The sequence below is a fragment of the Apium graveolens genome, chromosome 3 (genome assembly GCF_009905375.1).
Source record: "Apium graveolens cultivar Ventura chromosome 3, ASM990537v1, whole genome shotgun sequence".
In the NCBI taxonomy this organism is placed as follows: Eukaryota; Viridiplantae; Streptophyta; class Magnoliopsida; order Apiales; family Apiaceae; genus Apium; species Apium graveolens.
Window position 1 is genome coordinate 36,573,796 of NC_133649.1, and position 11,992 is coordinate 36,585,787.

At 34.3% G+C, this 11,992-nt stretch overlaps 1 pseudogene; it reads left to right on the forward strand.

Annotated features, from left to right (window-relative positions):
- Window positions 1-7,841: 7,841 nt before the first annotated feature.
- Window positions 7,842-11,480, forward strand: LOC141714115 (uncharacterized; annotated as a pseudogene).
- Window positions 11,481-11,992: the final 512 nt, after the last annotated feature.

An 11,992-nucleotide genomic window follows, 5' to 3' on the forward strand; every position in this document is an offset into this window, starting at 1 on the left:
CCAAGAGAAGCAACAGTCTCATATTGATGATATTTTGAATTATCAAGCTTCTCAGCAATCTCAACTCGAAGAAATCCAAGCCTCAGTGGAATTGCTTGTCTCTCTTTTCTTACCTGCCGATGCCAAAAAGGGGGAGAAAGTAATTAAGTCCAAATGCAAAACTGATCAGACACTGAAGGGGAAGGATGATGAAAAAGATGACCAGGGAAACTCTGAAATGGGTGGAGGTCATGGTCAAGGTAGAAGTTTCTCATCAAGAAGAGCTGAAATTACAAGTCACAAGACAAGTTCTGATGCTGGAAAAAGAATTACTTCTGCTACCGGTAAAAGGATAAGTTCTGATGAACTTTTGGATCTTGATGAAAAAATGTCAAGACAATTATTTCTTAAGGAAAATCCAGGAATGAACTTGGAGAGTCTGATGGAAGAAGAAGCTAGACTTAAGTCAGAAAAAGTCAAATCTAAATCTGAAGCTTCTGTTGATGAAAAGAAACTTCCAAAACTCAAAGGCATTATGATAAAAGAAAGGACAAATCCTGAAGCAACCAAAGCTAAATCACAATTGCAGATAGATCCAAGGTCTAAGGGCAAAGAGAAAGTTGGTGAACCTATCAAGGTTTATGTGCCTCCTGTGGATGAAGAAATTACTGATGAAGATGCTGATCTTGATCTGACTTCAAGAAAAATTTCTAAGACAACCTCTGACATGGCTCAAGTTGTTCAGAGTCAAGAGATAGTTAGTTCTGATATCTCAAAGAAGCAAGTAACCTCTGACATAGCTCAAGTTAACTTGATATCAGAAGATAAATCAAAGGAAACCTCTGACACTGCTCATGTTAAACCTTCAAATTTACTCCTACCAGGATTCACCAAAGCCAAACAGACTCAACCTTTGAAGACTGCTGCAAGTGGCTTTGAAGCAAGAGTGGTTACTGGAAAGGAAGCAAGAGATAAAACTGGATTGGGAAGTGCTGATGAAAGAAGAATACAGAACACAACCAATGATCCAACTTCCTTAAGTGAACCAGATATTGGAGCAACTCCTGAAAGATTGAATCAACTAGAATCTGTACAGATGGTTTACCATACCTACTTGAAAGAACACATCTTGTTGTACTTCATGACAGATGGTAGGGTTTATCATATAAGGGAAAATGCCATTTCACTGAAGTATTTTGAAGAACTGGAACATGTATTATTCTTACTTCAAGTGAATGACAAAATAACAGGAAGTGCTGCAAACTTTTTAAAGAGTCAAATTCAGAAACAGAAAAGGCTTTATTCTGTTAAGTCTGACAGCACATATCTTCCAAAGTACAGAGATCACAAGGGTGATATTGTTGAGATGAAGCCTAACTCTGCTAAGATTATAACTACTTTTCTGGGTTACAAGGCTGTGGAATTCAATCTTGAGTTTGACAAGGCATATTTGATCAGACTGGATCAGGACATAAGGAAAGCTAAAATTAATGATCTCAGGGTTGCAATCTTTCAAACTGGTGAAGATTCTACAGAACTTAAAGATGCTAAAAGGAGGATGGTTGATGAACTCAGATATGCTGAGAGATGTTTATTGAAGAACTATCTCAGAACAACTCCTGACATCAGAGAGATCAGAAGATGAAGCCAAGTCAAGATCTACAACTACTCAAATTCTGATATGAATATAGACTGAAGTTGTTATCAGAAGATAAAGTTGGTAAAGCTTTAAGGACTGTAAGTTGTAGTTATCTAGTCAAATTCTCATGCATTTGTACTTAATGTTTTTGACATCATCAAATACTTGTTAACTTGTATATTATGTTAATTTACAAGTTGGGGGAGATTGTTAGATTTATTTGATAATGTCATGTCTAATATGATTTATGTTTAGTTTTCAGATCTTACTTAAACAGGACAAATCAGTACTTAACTGAAATCAACACTTATACTGAAGTCAGAACTTAAGTCATCAGTACTTAAGGTTCGGAAGATAATATCAGGACTTAAAGGAAACGTTCAGATAAGGAAAACAGCTGATTTACAGGAAGAGAAGATCGAGACAAAACATAAGAAAAGATATGCATGAAGATGGAATTCTACGAAGAATAGAATACTTGGAAGAAAAGATATCTGATTGATATATTTTAGGAACCAGAATTATATTCCATATCAATTAGCGATTATCTTGTAACTGTGTAGTATATAAACACAGACATAAGGTTTACACTATAAGTGTTATTATTATCAAGAAGATTATTCATTGTAACCCTAGCAGCTCTCGTGATATTTGTTCATCACTGAGAGAGGACAGTTCCATACTGTAACAGAGTTTATTGTTTTGAATAAAGTTTGTTTTCTGTTACTTGAGTTATTAACGTTCGATTTGATTGTGCTATACACTGTATTCACCCCCCCCTCTACAGTGTGTGTGACCTAACAAAAACACTCTCTCTAAGTTGGTTAGTGGACTTGGGATGTTAAATCTTTCTAATTGACTAAATTAGAAGTCAGTAACTGCACTTGGTCTCAAATGAATTCACTTGTTATTTAATTTTAATATTTTAAGGACATGTGAATTTATTTGCCATTTTTTATTTCTCGTAATTCAAATATTTGTGTGCTTATATCTAATTGATAAATATTTCAACACATTTATATTAACAAATTATTTGAAAATAATTTAATCATAATTGGTTAAATTATGAGTAAAATAATGCAGCATAATTTTGATTTAATAGATTGAGGTATTATCAATTTAATGATAAATATTTCAATTTTAACAATCAAAGTTGTGATTTATTAATTTTAGTGGACTTTAAATTATTTAATATGTAAAGAAGCTCATTAAAATTAAATTGACATTAGAAGCATAATTTTATTTTATCAAAAGTATGATATTCTAAAATTAATGATAACAATTGTATAATGGTGAATAAAAAAATGTGAATTATTTATTTTAATGGATTTTAAGTAAATTAATATTTAAAAGAATTCATGGAGTTGGTATAACAGCAGCACATTATTTACTTTGGAATTATTAATCATTTTCATTTATGAAAAGAATTAATAATAATCAAAAAGCCAAATAAATTTTGTGAAATGATACTTTTTTTCTAAGTGTTGGTAGAAAATAGGGGTCGCAACTTAGAATTTCTCTAAGTTGCGACTAGGAAGCTCTATAGTGTCTGACCTGGACTTAGAAAATTTGGCAAGAAATCGCAACTTAGAATTTGTCTAAGTTCATGTCTTCCCCTGTAGTCGCAAGTTAGCTTCTATAGGGAGTTGCACAAGGGTACAATTTGTCGCCATTTAGAATTTATTCTAAGTAGCACAAACAAACCCCCTCCTAGTCGCAACTAAAAGTTTTTTTGTTTTGTTACACTGTGGTCGCCAGTTAGATATATTCTAAGAAGGCACCACAGTAGTCGCAAGTTAGACACTTGGTATTTTTTTTTGTTTTCTGTTGTGTATATATATAACCACTTCACCATTTTCATTCACATATATACATACAACAATTATCAATTTGCAAGAGAAGAGAGAGACAAATTTTTTAATCGATTAAAATCCTACTAAAACTCTGCGACATTTTATAAGAATTACATATTCTTAAAGCCCAGAAAGTGCAAATTCTTTTGACACTAATATCATGTGATTTCATCAAGGATTCAACGAGATCAAGAATTGTGGTTTCTTGGATTTAAGGCTCTGATTGGTTCATTAATAATTAATTTTAATTGGTTATTCAACACATTTGCTCTATAGGGTTTATCACATTTATTCGCTCCGTTTATTTGTGTGAGTTGATTTCACTTCTAATTTTTAAATTTAAGTGCACAATTAATTTATTTTACGATCAAAATTTTATTTTCATTTTTTATTAAAATGGCGGATAATATTAAGATACTAAAAACTAATTATGTCGTAATTATATAACGTTATCCAGTAAAAATGGGTGAATATGAGAAATGGATCCATTTTATGAACGAGCACTCGATTGTGCACTATACTTTGATCACTAATATTAAGTTAAATATTGAGCTCCTCAGATACGTACACACTACAGCAGAAGACACGTCAGATGATAATAAGCTAGGTTTCTCTTTCTTGGTTGGTGATGAAATAGTAAGAATCACTGAGGATGATTTTAATGAGTATCTCCACCTTCCTCAGGATAATTTTGTTGATTTGCCACAGATATAGGAACCACTGAATTTCTCCAAAGCCATCAGAAGCACTATGGAAAATGACACACTACCAACGCACTTCAACAAGAACCATCTACCAAAACCATGGCATTTTTTCTTTAACATATTGTCATACTGTTTGGCTCCCAAGACTGGTGGATTTCATAAATTGACAAGGTTCAATCAAGTGGTTGGAGTAGCTGTTGCTCACAATATACGGATCAACTTTGGACGTCTGTTCATGGAGGAGATCTTAGAGAACCAAGCTCAAAATTAGGATCACATCTTATATGTCAGATTTCTCCAAATTGTTCTACACGGGAAGCTGAAAGAATACCAGAAGACTTTGTTTCACAGTGATAACTTAAAAGACTCTCAAGAGCCGTCCTAAAAAATGGTGGTTAATTAAGCTTTTAATCAGACACATTATCCCCAGAACAACCTCATTTTCTTGGCAGACTTCATGGAAGAGTAATTGCTACCATTGCTCAGCAATCTGAAGCTACACATCAAGCTGAAGCTGGTACAAGTCAACAAGGTGCTCAACAAAGTGTTTCACAGCCTGAAGATGAAGCTTAATCTATGGAAATTGATCAACAACCTAACATTACTGAACAGCCAAAAGAGGTTGTACAACATGAAGCTGCTGAACAACAACAAGGAGATTCTATGCCCACTCAACCTGAAGCAAATGTCTACAGGCCAGAACTTTTAGGTATGGATGAATCTTCTTTAAGTCAAACTTTTGAAGGTTTTTCTGATTTAATTAACATAGAGGAATTACACATTGATGATTTTCACATAAAAATTCTTGCGGAGCAAGTAGATAGGAGAGGTAGTGAATTATTTTCCCGCAAATTCATAACCACCCTCTAGAGCCTATACAGACATCTTAAAATCTCTTAGGCCAATCCCTGGCGTATAAGGATACTATGAGTGAAGAGGGAGAAACTGCACTAGATGCAGCAAATAAGGAAGGTACTATGAGTGAACCCACAGCTCTGTCTCCTACGAAGCAAAGCAGTATCTCCATAGAGACAACTGTAACCCCCCGGGTATCTTCCCAAAAGAATACATTGGCTGAAAAGGCACTTAAACAGTTATAGGATCCATCTTTATAATAAGGTGGGTCTATTGAAATTCGCCCATTGGCCACAAAATCATGTAATGAGTCAAACACTCTTTTCAATATCCAAGCTCTTGAAGCTTTAAATGATTCAATTAGAAGAGCATTATTTGGTAGGAATAATTGACGGAAATGAGGCATTCAACCATATTACGGTTAGAAAATCCTGTTCAAAGTCCTTCAATGGATCAATTACCTTCACAGGTGTTAGGAGAAAGTGTTGTATTTGTTGCCACATCTAGCACAACACTACCTCCCTAGGACTAATAAACCTGGATGCATCTGTGGATAGGGGATCCGACATAAGTGCGGGTCGGCAACCCACTGGTGATGAACCAGATTCACCTAGTGAGCCTAAGGGGAAAGTGTCTTCACCGACATTAGAGGAAGTTGAGGAACAGATGCCAAGTATGACGGCCTCAGTGATCCTCCCAGAGATTCCAACTATGGACCAATCATCTCCAGATGACATGCAACTTTTCTTGTACAAGGATCGGGAATTGCGAACTCCCATTGTACCATTGCTGACCTCCTTAAGGATGGCTTCAGTGTTTCTTGCAGGTACTTCTGGATCTCGGAGCTATGAGCGGAGTGTATCCATGAGGATGAGTGAAACACCAATCCCAAAACTGAGTGATAGAGTGCTGAGCAAAATACCGCGAGAATCCAGTAAGACACCTACCACCCAAATCTTATCTATAGACATATCACAATATGTAACAAGATCATATCTTGAAGAGCAGTTGGCGTTCAAAGATGAATATCTCAAAGAACAACTGGCTCTAAATGATCGATATCTTAAGGCTGAATTGTTTGTTAGGGATCATCAGAATGCCCGTCTTTCCGAGCAACTTGAACTTCAACAAGCAACTTTTTCTAGCTTATGAGAATTCATGGAACAATCACTTTCATACTTAGGTAAGGGAAATGCAATTTCCAATATTGATCCAAAGCTCTCAGTTAGCAAGAAAGTGCCAATCCCGACTCCTACTGGAATAGTTCTTGCCAGTACTAGCCAAAGACCTCAGTCAGTAAGCAAGTCTCTATTTCAGAACCATCTATTCAAGAGATCCCTGACTTGATCTTGCCTCCTCAATCAACCCCAACTCTGAAGGATAACACAACTGAGGGGGAGAAATGGGTGGAGCAAGAAAAAGTAGTTGCTGATGTGGACTTAATTCAATATGCGTTTGAAATAGCTGGCTCTAAATATGACGAGTTTGGAGATGAGTTAAAAGAAGCGAAGGGTGAAGAGAGAGTTGATGAAAGGGTGCTGATCAAATCTAGAGCTGTTGAGAAGAGTTCTATGACTCAGGGGGAGCAATAAAAATTTAAACAAGATCTTTTGAGTCAAGTAATTAAAGTTCAGAGGAATATTCTATCGGAGGTATATGCTCTAAGGACCCTGTTCTCTGAGTTGGAAGGTTTGGAGAACGGTGAGATAGATGAGAGCGACGTTCCCAAGGGATGTGAACCCATATTTGATGAGGTAGAGATGGTAGAAAGGAAGATGATCACAAAAGACAAAAAATATGAAGATAAAGATGCCTTCTCGGATGACTGCTTGTACTATGGAATGACTAAAGAGATCAAACTATCTTATGAAGCAATTCAAGAAGAGGTAGAGAGATCAAGAGCAGGAGTAAAAAAGCCGTCCAGAGAAAGGAAGCCAAAAAAGTTAGAGAATCATATCTTCGGGAGAACAGAGAAGGAAGTAAATGGAAGGATACAAAAAGGAAAATGGAAAAAATCAAAAATTGGCAACATGAATCTTCTAAACATTGTGGAAAATTTCAGAAAGCTCTATGACAACATTCATGAGTTCTATCACATGTTCAGTCAAGTGATCACTGGAACCACTGTGAATGTTCTAAAGAATGGATGAATGATTAATGTTTACCGCATTGAAGGGTTTCAAATGAAGAAATCCATGCATGTTCTGAAAAAGCTTAACATTGTTGAACTGTTTGTCCTGACCTCAAAGATCCCATAGTTGACATCAAATGAGAATGAATATTTCAGAGACAGGCTTCGGAAGATGATGGATGTGTCTCATCGAGCATTCTTTCAACCATTCATGATCAAGGTGTTTACAGACGGTAGAATGCAGAACATCTCATTGTCTGATGACCACTTAAGGCTTATTCGTTATCAACAACTCACTTTTTTGGAAAGTCAACTAAGAAGAAAGAGAGTAAAATTGGAAGCTCCAGGAGTAAAAAGATCAAAAGCAGACCTCAAAACTGCTGAAGTTCTATATGCTTATAGGCTAACTGCCAAGATGATCAGAGATTCTGATAAAGATATGAAGAAGCTAACCAGAGCATATCATGAGATGGTGTTTATTAATGGAGATGCAAAAATTGATCTTCTAAAAGAAAGTGAACCTATTATCAGCACAGATGATGAAAGGGATCTAGTCTTTGGAATCAACAAGAAGAAGATCAAGATCAAAGACTTCAGAGCAAGTGAATCAGACTCAATAAGTCTTGTTGGATGTTAAAGCTTCCACATGCAAAACTGGAAAGGTTGCACTGATTCCAATCATGGAGATTCTTGAAGATGTAATGGAAGAAGAATATGTCAACGATATCAAGAGAGTACAAGGAAATCCTAAAAGGATAACTGTCTTTGTAATGGCAAGAAGGTTTACATTGTTATTTGAACTTATTACTAAATGCTCTAAGGCCAGATATCCCCAATTGATGCTTAAAGAACTGAACAATCCACCTCCGGTTAATGCACTTGAAATAGAAGCTCGTGATTCCGTACAAGCAAGACTGAATGATCTTCTGAATTGAAGCAAAGGAACATCTCTTCCAGAATCAAGGAAATCAGATCCCAGGAAGAAAGATACCAGGAGAAAATCTGTTCAGACTCAATCTACTCAGGAAGAAGAAGGTAGTCAAGGCAAGAAGCAAAAGAAGACAAAGACAAAAAAGACTTAGACTATTTGTTCAGGCTAGAGGAACACTTCTTTGTAATTTGTAATTTAAGAAATCTGGAATTGTATATGTAATTCAGAATGCATTTAATATTATTGTCTGTTTTCAATATGTACTTTTTCTTATTGTTAGTTGAGTTATCTTTAGGGATTTACATGTCGAACTCTAACAAATAAATAAGAGGAGACTGTAAAGCATAATGTAACATAATATGTACCCGAGGAAATATAACTCAATATAAAATAGAAACAAATAAATTATTTTAAACTGTGAAGCACATGAACAACGGAGATGAAGACTGGATAAATAAAAAGAATCAAAAATTGGAATTAATGCTTCAAGTCCATAACCAGGTTATGGGAATAAGTTCATTAATATGTTCAAGCCTCCGTGAAGAATAAAATGTCAAAGAACTTCCAGTTTCAGTGAAATGATTTGATTTGAAGTATTAAAGACCAGGGGTTCAGTGAATGAAGCAATGAATAATCAACCAAGATGTATCAGTTCAATTTTGTCAAGGAAATTGATTTAAATTAATTCATGTTAGTTGTTTGTGAACCAGATTAGTGCACCAAACATCAACATATTAGAAAGGGTTTAATTTAGTTTTATATAAGATCTATTACTGATACAATTATAGGAGTTCAAGAGGTGCAAATTTAAGTAAGGCATAATTGCTAGTGGTTGCAAGTCAGGATAAAACTAAGCTGCTTTAAAGGGCGTAACTTAGATTCTTCAATCTAAGTCAATTACTACTCTATTACTCTTAAGTTAGAAACTTTCTTAAGGCAAATGTTACAACTGTGCTCTCAAGTCAGCCATTTCATTAGTGGCCACTAAGAAGAAATATTTCTTAGGCCACTCATGGCCTCGTGGTCATAAGTAAGCACTAGGAAGAATTATGTCTTCTAGTCGCCAGTAAAAAGGAAAGGATAAGGCAAAGTTGGTTTGCTTGTGGTCGCAAGTAACAAGTAAAGGAAGACTTCCATGTACTCGCAAGTTCAAAGGAAACGAGGATTACTTGTTTCCCTGTGGTCGCAAGTAAGAATCAGAATTGCAAGGGAAATTCCCCTCTTTCCGCCAGTAACCACTTGGTTATTTCATTGAATGCAGAAACAAATAATTTGGTTTTGTGGACAATATTGAGCCACTTGTCCAAAGAATTTGAAAGCCTACAAAAAAAGCAGAATGAATTTAATTCATTCAGTTATCTTCCTCAGCAACCAACTGTATTTCATATTGAACCGGGCTTAAAAAATTAAAATTCAAACTAAAAATAATTAGTTAAATTTTATCTGCGTAATTAGTTTCGGGTTAAAACACAATAATGTAAACTATTAATTCAGGATAAAATGAAGTTAATATCAGATTAAGCATAATTTATATATTATTGATCCAAACTAAAACAGAACTTTCAATTAAAATATAATCATTTTTTGTAAAAATACGTAGAAATATCAATAAAACTATATCGTTCAATAAGTATTATTTTCTTTTTAAAATATCTCTTATTAAAAAAATATTATGAATATATAAGAATAGTAATATATATATCATGAAATCATATTTTTTAAAAATTTTAAATGAGCAAATTTAAGATTTCAATTCAAATTATTTTTTTAAAGTCATATAATATTAAAAAAAGATTCGTGCATCACACGAGTTTTAAGCTATATAATCTATTATAATGGAAACATGGTTTCGTTTAGTTGTTTGGTTAACACCTTCCTAAAAAGTATTTTAACAATTCTAAAATAAAATTTAAACAGATATAATTTAATTAAAAAAATTGAATCATCTATTTAATATAACTGGAAACTCTATAAAATATTATCCAACATAATTTCTAATCACACTCAAATTCTTCTTACCTCTTTTTTAGGAACCAAACACTTCCAAAAATAATTTTAGTAATTCAAATCATAATATTAAAAAAATTAATAAATCAAGAAAAAATTAAAAAAATAATATAAAAAAATAATATCAAATCATCTACATACACCACTATTATTCAATAATTTCCACTTTACTACGGCCTCTGCACCCAGCGAAGTGCTCTATATGGTGTAGTAGGAAGAGTTTTTAAGATTTTAACTATCTAAATTTTGAATTCTTCAATAATATAATATATGCAAAAATAATAAGTAAATATTTTAACGTCATTAATCTCAATAATATATATTTATGATCTTTTATAATTTGTTTTTATAAAATAACAAAATAATAAAATTACATCAGTTACAGGTAATACGAAAAGGGGACGTGTCCCTTTTTTCGTCGGATATAAGCATTGACCCCGCATAGTATTCATCAAATACAGCCCTACCGTCGATTACTATGCGTTACAATGTCTTTCTTACTGTATTTAGCAACTCCCCGGATAATGTAAGGTGACCTGATCAAACCACCCGACCTGATTCGAGCCGACTGTTAAAAGAGTGAGTACAAGGGGATTTAAGCATAAATCTAAAAATTAGAACCAAGAACATGGAGCATAAACCAGCGGCCAGACAACGTAATCGGTGAGATTCCCCACAACTTATATATATATACATGCACATCCATATAAATTTTGAATCTTTGTTGATAAATTTGCTTTATGTGTTTGTAAGATTATATTTATCTTATTGTATACATGTTTTGTTTTTACTTCCCTAGCTCTTATTCTTGGACACGTGGAGAGTGGGTCGTACTATATGGCTATTAACCCTTATGCAATACAAGTGACTAGTTAGACACCGAAAGCATACGGGGTTTATGCGGATTTAATAAGGACTGATATTGCATCTGCATTGGAGGGGCGGTTGGGAGGGTCAGTGTATGTTATTATTTGCAATCTGCCTTATGTGCCAACTCATGAGGATGAGGTGGGTCGTGATAGAATTGCATCTTCCTGGGTGGGATGGGAGAATGGTCATAGGGTCGTTGATAAGATATTGCCTATTTCTGAATTTTTTTTATCGAAAAAGGGTTGGGTTATACATGGTTCTTCTTACCGAAAATAATCCCTCAGAAGTTTTCCTTCAAATGAAAAAGAAAGGATTTGCTTCTAGAATTGTTGTTGAGAGATCAACAGAAGAAGAGACTCTTCATGTTGTCAAGTTTTGGCGTGATTTTGATATTCATATAGAGACTAATAAAATTATATCAAAAAATAGAAATGGTCAAACTAGGGCCAGTGAGTCAATTTTTACACAAATGTCTCGCTTGTCCTTCTATAAACGCGATAACGAACAATAGTTGATTCATCAAAGCAATTGTTATATGCATCCATGCTCTGGTTTATACATGTATTCTTATTTCTACTTGTGGTTTATGTTATTCCCTAAATCCGGTGCAAGAATAATCCGGGTCAAAGTCGGGTCAATTGAGAAAAGATACGATAATCGATCAGAATTAGGGCTTGCCCTATTTCTCATAAAGAAAAGAGCGCTCCTTCCAAAATATGGCAATAAAGGTTGTGACGACTGAGAATTTTTCGACGTAATTAAGTTAATAAAGTATGTTTTATGTGATGTGATTATAATTATGTGATTAAGTGTTGATTAATTGTCTTTTCTGTATATTAGAATATAGGAGCGTAAGTAAAAACGTTCCAATTTAAAGAGTCAGCTTAAGGGTTAAGCTGTGGTGTCAGGCCGTCAGGTAGAACGGAACCCGTCCTAATAAGGATATAAAGAATATAAAATGGGAATTGTGTGTGATTGAGTGAAATGAATGTTTAAATAAAGTATTTCGTCCTAAGTGACGTG